The 12,832-nt window shown below is 37.5% G+C and overlaps 1 long non-coding RNA gene across 2 annotated transcripts in view; it reads right to left on the reverse strand.

The window, feature by feature from the left end:
* Positions 1–276: 276 nt before the first annotated feature.
* LOC148131220 (uncharacterized) overlaps positions 277–12,832 on the reverse strand; it is a 42,668-nt gene continuing 30,112 nt past the window's right edge. For both annotated transcript variants that reach the window (XR_015748588.1, XR_015748590.1), the window contains one exon: positions 277–1,181. This is a non-coding gene — a long non-coding RNA (uncharacterized LOC148131220). The remainder of the gene's footprint in view (positions 1,182–12,832) is intronic.

The raw sequence follows: 12,832 nt of genomic DNA on the forward strand, positions 1-12,832 counted from the left end.
CCATGCCTCCTGCGCATGCGCACACAACCCGCCCCCAGCCACCCCTTACCTGCACTGTGCCTCACAACTTATTTTTCAACTGGTTTGAAGTCTTTTTCAGACTCCCAGAAGCTTGGAAAAAGCCTCCGCAAGGCTTTTCAGGCCAAATAATATGCCCGTTCCATCACTTCTGGTATTACAGAAAGTGATGAAATGGGACTATTCGGCCTGAAAAGCCTTGCAGAGGCTTTTTCCAAGCCTCTGGGAGGCTGAAAAAGGCTTGAAACCAGAAGAAAAATAAGCTATGTGGCGCGCACTTGTGCAGTGAGGTAAGTTTGCCTGCAGCTTGCGTGCTGGCACAAATGGTTCTGCGTGCCACTTGTGGCATACATGCCATAGGTTCACCATCATGTCTATAGGGTGTCCTACTTCAGCAGGGAGTTGGACTAGAAGACCTCCAAGGTCCCTTCCAGTTCTATTCTGACTGACTGACATGCGTTTGTAATTTCTACAAATAATACAGGAAAATAAACCTGTGCTTAAGAAAATAAGGGGATATCAAAAGCAAGGCTGAGCAATTTATTTGGAGGGTTTTTGTTGTTGTTTTTAAAAATGAACCCTGTGAATGACAGTGCTCTGAATTCAGTTTTAGCATACAACTGTACTTCTCATTCCATAATGTATAAAGAAATAAGGAAACCCAACTTTTTCTATCTTCCTAATTCTTCTTTTCTCCTTCCCTTCCCCTGTCATTTTCTTCAGTCCAATTTCAGGAACTGTTTTTAGAGAAGCAGTAGGGAACATAGAAGGTGGGGTTAACACAAAGCAATAATGTATGACCATGTCATCCTTGGCAAAAACAAGCCCATTTGGTGGGAAACTTTAAAGAGTGGGAGTGCAGAATAAGAAATGTAGGCTTGGTGGGAAACTCCCCAGCCTATACTGTCGGTGACTCCTGAAGGTAAACTCCTACCTTACTCTAGAACAATAAATCAAGGAAATTTGTGGCTAAGACAAAATGTGAATTGGAGGCAATCTTGTCCACTCTGGTGGTCACCAAAAATGCTGGATCTTCAATTTCTCTGGTAGTTTAACTGCAGACAATGGTGGCTGAGAATTCTGGGGTTGATTCTATGTAACATCCAGTCCCCTTCAATTCAAGCTTCTTATATTGTTGCCCTCCAGCAGCTGTCATTTTGAACCTGAAAAAAGGACATGTTTAGGCTTAGTGGTCATTGATATTATGAGTATTAATTTGTCTAATCTTTTTTCATGGTTGTTGAATAGAATAGAATAGAATAGAATAGAATAGAATAGAATAGAATAACAGAGTTGGAATGGACCTTCTAGCCTAATCCCTTGCTTAGGCAGGAAACCCAGAGGTGGTATTCATCAGGTTCTGACCAGGTCTGGAGAACCAGTAGCGGAAATTTTGAGTAGTTCGGAGAACCAGCAAATACCACCTCTGACTAGAGATTTTACAGTATCCTTCCCCTGCCATGCTCACCAAGCCATGCCCACAGAACCGGTAGTAAAAAAATTGGAATCCCACCACTGAGGAAACCCTACAGCATTTCAACAAATGGTTATCCAATCTCTTCTTAAAAACTTCCAGTATTGGATCATTTACAACTTCTGCAGGCAAGTTGCCAGCAGATTCATATTTGATGCAGTTTCATTTGGTTGAAGTTTCATTTGGATGTAATTTTATTTGCCTATCATAAATAATATAAGGAAATCATTTGCAATGTTGCTTTAGTATTCTGAAAGTATTAGTTACTCCATTCAGTTTTTCATCTTTTGCAAATTTGAATTTTCTCCATCTTTTTATAAACTAAAGGAAATGGCAAAATACTCAGTTCTGAAGATGTTTTCAATACAGATCTGCCAACCTCCAATTAAATGGCTCTCTCATTTTTAGATATTATATAACAATTAACATGATATTTTCTCAATTGTTTAAACAATGGTTGTAATCTTTTTCCAGGATGCCCATTAGTAAAGAAGAATATTTAGATATTTGGCAATCATTCCTTTATAAAAAAAACATTTTTTAACCAAATGGCACACAGTAGACTAGAAAAAATGTTGAGTGCTTTAAAAAAAAGTTGGATAAAGGTATTAAGTATAACTGTAACATGAGTATTAATGGAGAACAAATAACAAGTATATGTGGTAGGTGGGAATGTAGTGAATCAGTGGAGTTTTATGGGAAGAAGAATTTACCATCTTCTTTAAAAAAGTTAAAATCCAAGAACATTCCACTGGTGTGTTTACTAAAGTTTATCTAAATCTTTATGAGTTCAATCCAAGTCTTCACTCTACTTATAATCTGGTAATTCCAGCTCAGTTGAGAAAACTGCAACTCCAGCTTCTGCAAGAATGGTAGAATTATGAAAACTGCCGTTCTCAAAATAGGGAGATACTGAATATACATATACATATACATATACATATACATATACATATACATATACATACATACATACATACACACACAGAGAGAGAGAGAGAGAGAAAGGGAGAGAGAGAGAGAGAATGAATAAGGGGCAAATAAATAGAAAAAAATAAATGTATACATTTGTAAAATACTGCACATAAGAATGTTGATATCATTGTTTTATACTACATATACTGATTTTCCGCTGTTTATCAATATATAGTAAAAATATGTATCAGTGACAGTAGAGATTAAATTATTTAAAATTTTCTTTTTCAAATTGTGTTCCACAGACAGAACCCTTCAAGAGAATTTATCAGTTCCATAAGAAGTTAAAGGCAAAAACAATACAAAAAAAGATCACACAAATGGGGCATTTTTATGACTACAGCTTTGCCTCTTGATCAGGGATTCTGTTGTTATTTTTGTTTTTAACTAACAAGATCCATAGTCTGAAGAAGCTTGAAAGCCCCTGATCTAAACAACCTAAGAGAACTGAAAGCTGTGGCAAAGTACATAAGCTTTGATTTAATTGTAGCAATTATGATAGTTAAACTAAAGTTTAGGAGCATCCTGATTGAGGGCTCAATGAACTCACAAAGGAATGAAACAGACAAATCCATTCATATGAGACATCAGACAGGAATCGTAAGATGGCCAAGCTTCTTTTGTCTTCTTCTGTAAAATCTATCCAATTTGAAGGAACAGTTTGGTTTTCTATTTAGTTGCATATTTTACTTGTTTCCCTTTGTAATGAAAGCATCATTTAGCCTTATATTTAACTTTAATTTAGGATGCTGTAGAAATACTATTCACTATGAATTTTTAAACAAACCAACAATTTATATTTCTTAGATTAATATGTCAATCAAAATGAATTTATCCTTCAGCTTTTTGAAATTCTGTCAATTTTGCAATGTCTTCTGACTCAGTTATGACACTTAAAAGCTACATCAAAGATACATGCCTGTCACTGATAAATAACAACCATCACAGTTCAGTTGAAAGTGTTATATGACCCACTATTTTAGTTCTCCAATATTTTTCATTCATCATTAATATCATTCTTAAATTCTTCTGGTTTGATTTCCAAAACAAAGCCAGCATGTTTTGACATCTGGACTGTTCTGATGTTTTGGGTTACATTTCCAAACATTGTGGAGCATATTGATTGTACTAGGGCTTTGCCCTTTGAACTTTATTAGTAGAGTGTCTGCACTCTTAAAGTCTCAGCTTTGCCTTATCTTCTACATCTTTCACACTGCTGCAGGTTGCCATTTATGATCTAGAAACCAAGAATCATGGCAGGGAATCAGGGTTTTCAACCAGAAAACATGCATGTGAATGTGCATTCTTCCATAAGCAAAGGTAGCATAGTTTTTTAAAAATGTTTCAGGCATCTGCTATGCATCTAGCTCTTTTTCAATGAGCAGGTCAGCACTGTAACTGCACTGGTGTTGCTGAGTTGGAAAATGAGGAGGAGGAGGAGGAGAATCTTTTGGCCTAATGTTTAAACTAAGAAAGAAGCCAGGAAGACTTCCACAAGAATAATGGATTGTCCTACTGAACTTGGTACAATCAATCAAGGAAAAACAGAGGCACTTCAACCCACATAGAAGCAGATCTGTAGATCTTTATCTCTTGGCTATCAAAAGATATACAGACAGACTTGCTGACCATCAAAAAGCAATAAGCAAGTGAATTAAACAGTACAGCCCAATCATTAAGGAGAAGAAAAAAAATTATAAAGTTAGCCTATTTGTCTTATATTTCAGTGATAATGGCAACATTACTTGTATGCAAAATAAAAAAATTAAATTCCAAAAGCAGCCACATAGACTCGTAAAGAGTTGTGGTGAATAAATTATTTCATTCTAAATGAGAAAAGGAGACCAGGGAGCCATGGAAATCAACAAGAGGAATTTGAATTTTAAAATATTCATTGATGAAATCCCATTTCTGAAATGCAAGCAGTAGAGGCTGCTGACATCAGTCTGGAATGCAGGCCTCCAATTCTGTTTTTACAAGCTGATTCATCATTGTGTAAGTGGACACTTAAATGCTTACCTGACCACCCACCACAGAAGGCAGAGTAAAGAAAAAGAGCATCAGGCACAGATAACAAAAATTGCTTGTTGTGGAATGAAAGATTGTAATCCACCCTGGCTGGAGTCAGACCACATTTTTAGAATTCTGGAGATTTTAGCACACCTTCTCTATAGTCACAAATTAACAAACAGCCCATTCAAGAATGAAAAGTATAAAGGGAATAAACATGACACTTTAAGTTTAGATGTCTCTGAGTACAAATTATATATATACATACACACACACAAATATATATGTGTAGGTATATGTATTTTATATATATATACACACACACATATATACATATATGTGTGTGTGTGTGTGTGTGTACACACACACACATGCACATATATGCATGTATGTGTATATGTATATGTATGTATAGATTCCATTGATTGGTAACTTTGTCATATTTAGATTATTTTTCCATCAAATGACTGGCTATTAGGGGCAAAAAACATTTGTTGTAGAACAGTGGTGCCAAACTGGCAGCCCGTAAGCCAGATGTGTCATGCGCAGGCCACGCCCACCCCAGCTTCATGAAGGGAAAAAAGTTGCAATTCATCACGTGACGCCAATGTGACGCGGTGAATTTGACACCCATGTTGTAGAAGATGATTAGAGAAGAAAACTCCTTTATGTAACACATAGTTAAAGTATGAAATTTGTTATCATATATTCTGCATCATGACTACGTTATACAAATGATGACCAAGACCTAAGCTGCCTTTAATAAGAAGCTGGCCAAATTAACTGATGATCCAATCGATGATCAAGGTTTGCTAGTAAGAATGGCTTCATTATTCATTCAGTATTTAAAGTAATTTGTTTTCTGTTAATGCTTGCTGAGAGACATGAATAAAGATATACTATTACATTCAGATTATGCTTGTGAGCTTCCATATAGCAGTCTAACATGATTGGTCTGATCCACATAGATGCTATTATTGTGTTTTTATATTTTATGTGAGAGTGAATTTAGGAATATTACATAGATTTGATTATTTTTAAGTGAAAATAGAACTTGTTTAGAGAATAGGACAGATGAATTATAATATTTGTGGAATAATATATCCAGGAAGGGAAAGGAAGAGCTAAAGCAAAGGGACCCCTTCCTCATAGATCTGGCAACTAAAATAGAGTTATATGACTTTTTTCATTTTAATTGAGCTGCTTCAACTACCTTCTTTCCTTCCCTCCCTCTCACCTTTATTTTACCTTGTACTTGTATCACTGGGAAGAAGTAAACTATTTCAACTCTAGTGCTGGTACAGTTTTGCTCCATTTCATGAGGCCTGGATCCTATAGTGCTTTGGACCTACCTACCATTAATCAAATTAACTTACATTGATTTCAACTGACCTACCCTTGGAGTCAATAAATCCTCCTTCGATAGATCATAACTGTTTTATTATTTTTAATAAACATATTATTCTAGGTCCATCGAGATTAAGAGTAATCTGCATTTGAAATTTATATTCTCGTACTCCAGCTGTTTCCTCATGATGAGTTCCCATCGGGTTTACAATGTTTTTAATGCACTTTTCCTGCATTTTGTTGACTGAATTCAAAAATGCCTTTTTATTTTTTTGGAAAGTTAATAAGAGTAAGAGTGGTTTCTCTCATCACAAATTATGACTTGTGATGAAGTCTGAATGAGCTATTTATTTATTTATGAAAATTTATATGGCCACTCAAATCACTCTCAGTGACTCCAGGTGGCTTACAATCTGAAAACAATAAAAAAGGAATAATTCTCCATCTCCTTGGTGACAACAACCATGTGAGCCATTATATGGACCACACCACTCTGGGGTCCTCAGGTCCATTGGCAAAACCAGCTATTCAGGACCTTGTGAAAAAGTGTGATAAGCAAATCTTATTTCCATGGGGATAATGTTCCACAGGGAAGAAGCTATCAGAGAGAAGCCCTTCTTCTTGGTCCTACCAGATAGACTTCCTTAGGGGAGAGAACTTATAGCATTACCTGACTCTCCACTTGGTGGGTTGGATAGATGTGACCAGGAAAAGAAGATTCTTCAAATAACCTAGTCCAAGCCATGTAGGCCTCGAAAGAGACAACTAGCACCTTGAATTGGATCCAGAAACAAATCAGTAGCCAATGCAGTTCCCACAAGAGAGATAACAACATGTGCATATCTAAATGTGCATAAAATAATGGTATGCCACATTTTGAACCAATTGAAGCTTCCAGATATTTACAAGGACAGCCCCATGTATAGAACATTGCAATAATCAAGATGGAAGGTGACTAGAGCATGAATGACTATGAACAAGGATTGTTGGTCCAGGAAAAGACGTAACTGGTGCATAATCTGCAGTTGCTTAAAATCCCTCCTGGCCATTACTGCCACTGGTTCCTCAAGCAAGAGTTTTTAGGCTAAATAAAGACCCTCCAGAATATGCCCAGGATCTGTCAGGAGCAGTTCCATCCCATTCAAGACCAAAGATGGCAATTCTCTATGGACCAAAGAACTCCAAACCAAGACCATTATGTTTTGCTGTGTTTAGTTTCAGCCTCTTGCTTTTCATCCAGCCTTTAAAGCCTCCAAACACTGTCATGGCATTGCTTAACGTACCATGGGACAAGGCATACAGCTGGGTGGTATCAGCATATAGATGATATCTCAGCCTGTGGTGGTAGATGATCTCACCCAGCAGCTTCATGTAGTTAAACAAAAATGGAGAAAGTACCAACCCCAACCACTACACTCATTATGACTGAGTAAGGAAACATATGAAGCATTGGAAGAAGGAGAAGGTGGAGAAGAAGAAGAAGAAGAAGAAGAAGAAGAAGAAGAAGAAGAAGAAGAAGAAGAAGAAGAAGAAGAAGAAGAAGAAGAAGAAGAAGAAGAAGAAGAAGAAGAAGAAGAAGAAGAAGAAGAAGAAGAAGAAGAAGAAGAAGAAGAAATTGTGAACAACAAGAAGAGGTGAACAACAAGAAGAGGTGAACAACAACAGCAGCAGCAGCATTGGCAACATGACCAGTGAAGAAGGTGCTGGGAATTATGGTTCCACTGTATCTGGAAGGCTACTGGTTTTCCTCCCTGAAATACAGAACTGTGTGGTTGCAGCTCTGTGATCTTGCTTCTCAACTCTCCGCTTGTAATGCGAATGCCCCCATTTTTCTACACAAATATATCATTATCCCCACTCCATCAGATCATTTGAAAGCAAACGCTGTAAGTTCCTTAAGCAAACATTCATATGAGATGCCTTTTTCCCCCTAGAGGCCTGCACCCTTTGTGCCAAAAAGGGCATTAATGCGTTCCCTTTGCTGTGGGTTTGTAATGATGTGTGGAGAATGCACCCAGATGGGTCACCCTCCTTCTTCTCCTCCTCCGCTTTTTTGCTTCTTGAATTTGATTCCCTGCAGCTGGAGGCAGGCATTTTGCAGGTGCTTGCTGATTCTTATTAGATTATTCATAACTGTTTTTAAGTTCTTGAGAGGCAACTAAAACCATGTGGAAAAGATGGATCATGATGACTGGAAGTTCTGCTGACACCTATTTCCAGGTTATGGTTCTCTGTTTTCACTCATCTTATACAAAGTGGCATTGGTGTATGTGTAGAGTGTTGCTTAAAGATGTGCAGAGGGCTGCAAAAATGCTACCGTTACGCAAAGAAGCAATTAGGACTAGCTGGCACTACAAAAATGAATCACAGAATTTGAGACCAGAATTTCTCTTGCTAAGCAAGACGGTTTTGTTAAGCGAGTCGTGCCTAATTTTACAAAAAAAATTGGACCATGGTTACTAAGCGAATCACTGTAGCTATGTATGATGTGGCCATTAAGTGAATCTCACCTCCCACATAGACTTTGCTTGTTAGAAGCTGGCTGGGAAGGCCTCGAATGGTGATCACATGACCCTGGGACAATGCAACCATTGTAAGTATATGCCAGTTGCCAAGCACGCAAGCTTTGATCACATGACCTTGGGGAATGCTGTGATGGTCAAAAGTGCAAGGACTGGTTGTAACTCACTTTTTCCAGTGCCGTGATAACTTTGAATGGTCACTAAAGAAATGATTGTAAGTTGAGGACTACCTGTATTAAGATTTTCCCCTAAGAAGTGTGACCGAAAGAGACATTAGCAATATCCCATACCTTATTTAAGTTATACTTGAAAATCTTGTCCAGCTTCTATAAAAATGTCTTAGAATAGAATAGAATAGAATAGAATAGAATAGAATAGAATAGAATAGAATAGAATAGAATAGAATAGAATAATAGAGATGGAAGGGACCTTGGAGATCTTCTAGTCCAACCCCCTGCTTAGGCAGGAAACCCTATACCATTTCAGACAAATCATTATCCAATCTCTTCTTAAAAACTCCCAGTGTTGTTCTGGAGGCAAGTTGTTCCACTGATTAATTGATCTGTCAGAAAATTTCTCCTTAGTTCTAGATTGCTTCTCTCCATGATTAGTTTCCATCTATTGCTTCTTGTCCTTCCCTCAGGTGCTTTGGAGAATAGCTTGACTCCCTCTTCTTTGTGGCAACCCCTGAGATATTGGAACACTGCTATCATTCTGTTATTCTCCCTGTCTTAAGAAAGTTAGGACTAAAACTTCTCAGAGACGTATCTTATCTATCTTTGAAAAGAGATTTATTATCTCTATGCTGAAGATGTCAGGCAAAATTCCTTCCTTAAAAAAAAGGAAGTTAAAATAATTTTTAAAAGTTGTATCATTGAGCTTAAGACATGTCATGGATTTATAGACATTTCCAAAAATAGGTTGATGGGTATGTAGGATTCTGAAGTTTGATTTTACTATATTTTTTAGATTGCAAAGTAGGTGATAGAAGCTTCGGAGGCTGTACCTTCAAATCTTAGGTGGAAAAGGTGGTAACGCACCCACGCAACAATTCCTTTTAACTGTGTGACTATACGATTATACCCCATTTTGGCAGTATCAGGCTGTGGTTGATACTTTTCTCCTCCCACAGATTTTAGTAGGTGGCTTTTTAACAAGAGGAAAAAGAGTATAATAGGATTTCTTCACCTACTGCTTTATCTGTTGCTCAAACTGGGATGGGTGGATCCATTGCAGATTCTACTTTTGTGGCCCATTAAAGTTTTATTAAATTAAGGCTTCCAAATTTGATGCTGGCTCAAATGAATCATCCTGTTTGGTTGAAACAGTCTAAGGTGCCTGAATTTTGAATCAGATTTGACATGTTACAACCATTTCTCACCCTGATTTTAACATGTTTTTATATGGTCATGTTACAGATCAGGTAAATGGAAATATACATGGAAATAGAACGGGAAAAATGTTTTAGGTTGCAATCCATATTTTAAAAACACTCTCTATGTGTATGAGAGAGTTTATATTTTATTATAAAATACGTATGAACAATGTAAAATATAATATTTACAATTTGATATATCAGGAGATACTATTGTTTCTTTTCTTCTATCTGTCTTTCTCCTTTATTCACTCATCTTTCCCATCCAAACTCCCTCCCTCCCTCCCTTCCTTCCTTCTTTCCTTTCTCTCTTTCTCTGTCTTATATTCATATTTGCATCAATTCACTCACATGCATATCAATTATCCTGAAAGCATGCTTACACCTACCCTCCATTTCTCTCATTTATTCATCCATCCATCATCTATTCATCTCTCTCATGAAAATACACATGAACACTATTTCCCTGCAAAATCAGATTCTCTCACACCAGAACAAAATTCTGGTTCAAAAGCATTGTTTCTCTCTTTCTGAAGAGAGCATTTATTGAACTGCATCTTAATAGACAACAAGACAGACACAAATAGAACAGCACTGTTTTTCCTCAGATAACAGATATTTTTTTCCCTTCACAGACCTGGGGTGGGCATGGCTTGCAGGGGCCACCAGTTACACACCCCTGCTTTAAAGTATAGTTATTTCTTCTTTAACTTCCTCTCCTACTTCTCAGCTGGTATTCTGCCAGTCACAGAAAGAAAAAGTTTTATTTGCTGGAGTGTCCTGACAAAATGTCCCCTTCAAAGTAGGAATGCGATAGATGGCACCACCATACAGTGTTTGTGTACATTTTGTTTGTGGTCTCTGTAGTGGCCCTATTACAAATGGCTTCCAGAACATCTGTTATAGAAACCACTGGGTTACCCATACCCAAGGATCAACTTGCAGTAAGAGAATCAGGTGAAACAAAGATGAAACTAGATCAGATAAGATACTCAACATACCACAGAAAGAGTCTCAATAGCGGAAGTTCAATTCTTCAAAAACAAAGACAATTCTTGGATGAAAAGTGAAACATTTCCAAAAAAAAACCAACCCAAAATGAAATGAAATAAAACAAAAACCAAGAAAGTCCAGTTGCCTTTTGGAAAAGTGCATTTGGGACTGTATATAGCAGGGCATTGTCCATATGAACAGCCATAGCTAGTAGAAAAATCTATTAATCTCAGTATACCATACATGCATTTTTCTATGAAAGTGAAAAGCAACATTCATACATTGATATATATTACATATACATAGGTGAGAGTCATGTTGACTTTATAGTCAAATAAATATGTAAAAAGTTGGGTTTCAAAAAAACTGTGTATATGTGTATGTATGTGTGTGTGTGTGTGCATACATATACATATAATATACATGTGTATGTGTATATCCTAAATATATGTATATACAAAATGTACGTACACACACACAAACATACAGACTGAGAGACATTTTTGGGTGAAAAATAAGTTAAGTTGTGTTGTCATTGGGTACTATATTTGTGCCAAGGAATGTGTGATAAGAAGTATATAATAACACTTTTGAATTTCAGAAGGAAAAAAAGGTCATCCGTGTTTTCAATGCCTTTCAAGGCATGCTTTTCTTTCAAGCAGAACCTTCAACAACAGTTTCTTAGCAGATCAGATGATCCATATCCCACCCACCATATTGAGTTCAGGAAAGGAGACGGGGGGGGGGGGAGTTAACATCTGTTAAAGAAACTGATTTGTTTGGATAGTTCTGAATCGCTGGTATTCAAGGCGCATTATATGGTACATATGAAGGAAAAGGACTCCTGGTTTTGATTTGAAGTAGCCACATCAAATTGGTTCATTAAACCAGGCTGCAGTATTTAGGGAGAGGATTATTTTTTTTTTTTTTAAACATAGACTGTTGAAGGAAAACATTTCTATACGTTTCTCCAAAATAAAGGTATTGGGTGTTATGCACCGATTCAGGTTTTTTGGACAAAAACATTCAATTCAGGTAACCAACTTTGGAAGAAACTGTCAAGATGTCTCAATCTGTAACTTGTTACAGCGCAGTTTGTCTTTTACAGGAAATTGCCCAGATGATATTTGCTGTGAGGCAGGAAACAAATATTGGAAATAAAATAGGCAAAGAATGTTTCAATCTGGAAAAAATAATATTTTTATTTTATGTTAGGAGCACAGCATAGTACAACTTATGTGTTGTGGTTCGCCAGCAGCTGGTGCAGATGGCAACAGAATTGGACAGTGAGGAAGAAAGGGGACCAGTCAGGGAGTCTGGAGAGGACTTGGATGAGGGTCCTGCGTCTGATGGGGCCAGGACCATCTGGGAGTGGGGTGCTGCCTTCGAAGCCTTCGGAGTCTGGCAGCAGCAAAGCAGAGGACCCAGGGGAGCCTGTTCCCAGTGCGTGTGTGCACAGAGCTGCTAGAAGGTGAGAGCAGCTGAAACAAAAGGGGCGACTCAGGAGTAAGGCTGGGAGGTGATTGCCCCTCCCATAAGGGATAAAAGTCAGACCTAGATGATGAAATCTTTGCAGGAAGCAAAGTAGTTCAATCGGTTCCGAGTCATCCTTGAAGCTTTGTGTACTTCGTTGGTTTTTTCTTGTACTTTGGTTGGTTTCTTTTCTAGTTAATTGGATACTTCTGTTTTTGGCAGTACTCCACAGAACTGAAAGGTGTGTGCTTATCTTGGGGGATTGTTTAAGATTAATTCCAGCTGGAAATGAAAACAATTCCCAGCCTTGCAATAAAATAGGTTTTGCTTTTAAAACAAGCTTGTGAATAATTACGGTTTACGAAGCCTGGGTCAGAACATTATGACCTTTCTTTATTTTGGTTTCAGGATTCCCCTACTGAATATCTTCCATCATTTGACATTTTCAGTTGCTACCATTGCAACATCTTGTCCAGCTCCATCAGTAACACCTCTTCTAGGTGTCTCTTTACAATAAATAAACAAACCAGAGGTGGCATTCAGCAGGTTCTGGCCAGTTCTGGAGAACCGGTAGTGGAAATTTTGAGTAGTTTGGAGAACCGGCAAATACCACCTCTGACTGGCCCCACCCACATCTATTATCTG

This window comes from Notechis scutatus, chromosome 3, assembly GCF_049901735.1.
Source record: "Notechis scutatus isolate UNSWTSFEM ecotype Mainland chromosome 3, rNotScu1.2, whole genome shotgun sequence".
In the NCBI taxonomy this organism is placed as follows: domain Eukaryota; kingdom Metazoa; phylum Chordata; class Lepidosauria; order Squamata; family Elapidae; genus Notechis; species Notechis scutatus.